A 4696-nucleotide genomic window follows, 5' to 3' on the forward strand; every position below is an offset into this window, starting at 1 on the left:
TACAAGATTTAGGCCCAGGTAAACTGAATCAGGCCTCATAGACAAAGTATTGAACCAAAGCTTGTGCTATGCTTAATTTTTCAGTTTGCAATTGTACTTTTCTTAATATGATTTTGCTAAGCTTGCTTGTTTCAAATATATTTAGAACATAAGGACTGGAACAGTAAGAAATAGGGAACTGAAAGTAGCTGATGGATGCAGGATCCAATGTAAACGGGTATATGTGGAAAGTTATGTTCAGCAGAAGGTCAGCAGGAGGTCAGTAAGAAGTCAGCAAAAGTCAGCAAAGGTTAGCGGACCATCTGACTACAGTCTTAGAATGAGAAAGGATATAAAGAGTTGGGTCTGGACCTGATTGATTTGCCATTGGCCTATAGCTGTCCTTTGGAATTTGCTATACCAGTGGAACTCATTGCAATGGGTTATTAATGTAAGTGATGTTGTGTTATTATGCTTGCTATGTTCCAAATTATTAGCAAAATAAACCTCTGAATCTTAAAGTAAGAATTATTGTTTTGTGCTGCTGTCTCTTTTCCTTTTCATTGGTTTTTCCACGACAATAATTAGGACTGCAGAAAAAACAACTGCAACCAGCCTGCCTTTTGTTGAGGACCTGTATATTGCACGGGTCAGAAAGAGGGCTGAGAAAGTATCTACAGACCCCCTCACATCCTGGACATAAGCTGTTTCAATTCCTTCCCTCAGGACATCGCTACAGGGCATCGCATGCCAGAACAACTAGACACAGAGACAGTTTTTTCCCTCTTGCCATCGCTCTGCTGAACACCTAATTCCCACAGTACCGTCTTATGTCTAAGTATATTTACCAATGTGGTATGACAGTATTATTATTATCCTTCTCATCTTTCTACTATCTTCTCTTATTAGTATCATTGTTATGATTATTATTACTAATCAGCAGGCTGGAGAGTGCTATTATATGAAGAAGAATGGTAGTTCTTTAGGGGGAAAGAAAGATTGGCTGGAGTGTTGTCAAGAATAGGCCACTCGGGACTAGACATCCTCATTGATGATGAAATACTGACCATAAAGGGAGGGTAGAAGTATGTCCAATACATGGGGGAAGAATAGAATGAAAAACCTAGAATGTTGAAAAGAAAGATTTCCGCATATTATGCTGAGGACCCATATACTGTGTTCCTGCATATCCAGATATGTGAGTAATTCAGACGTAATACATGAGAAGAACACATCCTAAACTGTTAGTAATAGATCTGTATTCCTGGAAGAAGAACAGTGTTCATCTGACGAGACCATCTGTTGATATCTGTAAAGGTTTGATCTGTATTTTTAGGACAGCCATTAAAATACCTCTCCGGTGAGAGTCATGGTGACTTGCTGCATGAAATCCTTTGCCCACAAATGATGATAATTGCTACTCCAACTAGGTTTTAATGGTAGGAAATTTAATAAAATAAAAACTAATAAAATAAAAATAAACACTTTCTTCCAAGAATTTGTTGCTTCTCTTTATACAATATTTTTAACTTTCCTTCTTAAGCACTTCCTATGGAATGTTTTTTTTTAGATTAGCTTAAATTTAGCTAGATATAATCAAACTTTATCTCTGATGCACTTTTAATGGGTTACTTTTAAAGATGCTCCAGGGATTTTTTTGCCTTTGAAATTTGTTCACAGAATAGCCAAATGTTGAAACATGAAGTATGACTCTTTCTTTCTTTCTTTCTTTCTTTCTTTCTTTCTTTCTTTCTTTCTTTCTTTCTTTCTTTCTTTCTTTCTTTCTTTCTTTCTTTCTTTCTTTCTTTCTTCTTTCTTTCTCTCTCTCTCTTTCCCTCCCTCCCTCTCTCTCTTTCTCCTTTCCTTTCCTTTCCTTTCCTTTTTTTCCCACCTTTATTATTTTTACAAATAACTCAAGGCAGTAAACATATCCAACATATGTTTCCTCCTATTTTCCCCACAACAACAATCCTGTGAGGTGGGTTGGGCTGAGAGAGAGTGACTGACCCAAAATCACCCAGTTGGCTTTCATGGTTAAGGCAGAACTTGAACTCATGGTCTCTTGCTTTCTAGATCTTAACAACAGTTTATCAAAAAAAACCATTAAATTTTTATTAGTATAAATATTAGGAAAGTATAGAATTTTTAATTAAAATATTTGCTAATTGATACAGTATGATTATTTACCACATGGCTACACCTCTGCAAGTTATCCTGGGGATTTACAAAACTGACACAAAACCACCAAAACAATTTGGCCTGTCCATAAATTGCTACTTTGCCCAATTCTAAAAAAAATCATACATATCTCACAATATTAGAAGCTCTGTGGGAAAGTTCAGTTGTAACTTCCTGATTAGCATTAAGAAGAATGGCCTCTGGATCTCTGGGGGAATGCCACTCCATTAGGCTGGAGCATGAGCTAAAAAAACCCACTGAGTTTTGGTTCCCTCTTCCCTAATTTCACTTTTGTGGGATTCTTAACCTTCCAGCTCAGGACAAACACTGGATTGGTTGGTTCTGCCTGAGGGAAGTAATCCTGCAGTACCCAAGTACCAAGTCCTAAAAGGCTTTATAGGTTATCATCGTGCCTTGTAGTCATAAATTTATTGGAAGCCACACAGCCACCACAAGACTTGTGGTATATGATAAAGATGCTATTCTTCCTACCCTCCAAAACTTCCCCAGAGGGTCACTACATTTCACATTGATTAAAAAACAACAACACTTGGAGCAAATTAAGATTATAAATTAGAGTAGCCTTGGGCTTCCTAAAAAGCCCCATTTGGAAAATTACATTAATCACAAAAGAGCCATTGCAAAAAGTTTTGTTTCATCCTTTCTTATTAGATCATACACTGCATATGATATTTACAACTAAGAATTAGTGCCCGAGTATGTTATTTCCCTCTTCTCCATACTTTTTTCCTCTTGTGCTATGTCTTTGAGTTCATAAGTCTGAGATCAGGAACTATCAATGATAGTTATCTTTGTATTCCATTGGTTGGTTAATTGCTTGTTAATAGGCAGGCTGGCTGGTTTCTCTCCTTCTTGGAAATAAAAATATAATGTTATTAAATGGTTTAAGTAATATTTTGTATGAAAGCCATTATTCCATATTCAAGTTGTATATAAATCTTGTAGAATATTTTGCCCATCTTAAGAAGCTGATACAGTAATGAAAGATATTTAAATGGCAAAACGTTGGTTCAAGCCATTATGGAGCCTGAGTGAAAAATCTCTTTCCCCCCCTCTCATTTTATGTACAAAGAGCTAAACAGACTTGTACTGAAATACAATATGGGGATAGGATGGGGTCTTACCTGCTGCCTCTCAGATGCAGAACAAATCAGAGGCATAAAGCAGATATTGTGAAATAGGCAGATCTGTTGTTCGGTTTTTGATTTTTCCTCCTCTTAGGGCTGGCCATGCCATGACTTCGTGGCAGAAAACTAGCTTTGCTTGCATTCATTCATAGGATGCAATCTTTAGACTTTCTAATGAAAAAGATCTTTGGTAGAAATTTGCATTTTACTCACTAACTGTAGGGTGGAGATGGCTGAATATATTTTATTTCCAGCCAGCGTATCTGTTTTTGATACTTAACGGGTTGTAATTTTCTTAGCTGAACATAAAACATGTGCTTTGAATGGCATTGGGAAATCATTGCTTTCAGCTTTTCAAGAACGAATATACGAGTGATATATTCCAAACATGAAAATCATTGACTTTGTGGCTTGCTTGTTTGCTTGTATCCTGCCTTTATTATTTTTATAAATAATGTAAGGGGGTGAACACAGAGAGTATTCCTTCCTCCTTCTATTTTACCAAAACAACAACCTTGTGAGGTAGGTAGGTAGGTAGGTAGGTAGGTAGGTAGGTAGATAGATAGATAGATAGATAGATAGATAGATAGATAGATAGATAGATAGATAGATAGATAGATAGATAGATAATCTTTATTGTCATTTTTAACTGTGGGCACAATGGCACACATTAAAAATGAAATTTAGTTGCTCTCAAAAGTGTACACATATATAACACACATTTAAACATACTATATACAACATATGTATAAACCTACACCCTTACATATAAGCAACATATAAATACTAATCGCTGTCTATCTTGAATACATAACGGAGGAGGAAGCTTGAGAGTTCACAAGGTTAACACTGCATGGAAGAAAACTGTGACTGAATCTGGATGTTCTGCTTCGGATACCACGGAGCCTCCTCCCAGAAGGTAACAAGGAAAACAGGTTGTGAAGAGGATGTGTAGTGTCCCAGACAATCTTACAAACCCTGCTCAAGCAATGCTTATGTGCTATGTCCTGGAAGGAAGTGAGGGAACTGCCAATAATCTTTTCAACCATCCTCACCACTCTCTGCACTGCCTTCCTATCTGAAGCAGTGATGCTTCTAAACCAGACTATGATGCGGTATGACAGGATGCTCTCGATCATCCCTCTGTAGAAAGTGGTAAGGATAGGGGAAGGAAGATGTGCTTTTCTCATGTGACGCGCAGAAAATGCAGGCGGTACTGTTCACGCTTCACCAGTGTCTCGCTGTTGAGCGACCAAGCCAGCCTACTTGTTAAATGCACACCCAGGAATTTGATGCTGATAACCATCTCCACAGGTGAATCATTAATGCACAGAGAAGTGTGGCTGTGCCTGCCTTTTCTGAAATTGACAATGATCTCTTTGGTTTTTCCA

The sequence above is a fragment of the Protobothrops mucrosquamatus genome, unplaced genomic scaffold (assembly GCF_001527695.2).
Source record: "Protobothrops mucrosquamatus isolate PMUCROS unplaced genomic scaffold, P.Mucros_1.0 scaffold3538, whole genome shotgun sequence".
In the NCBI taxonomy this organism is placed as follows: domain Eukaryota; kingdom Metazoa; phylum Chordata; class Lepidosauria; order Squamata; family Viperidae; genus Protobothrops; species Protobothrops mucrosquamatus.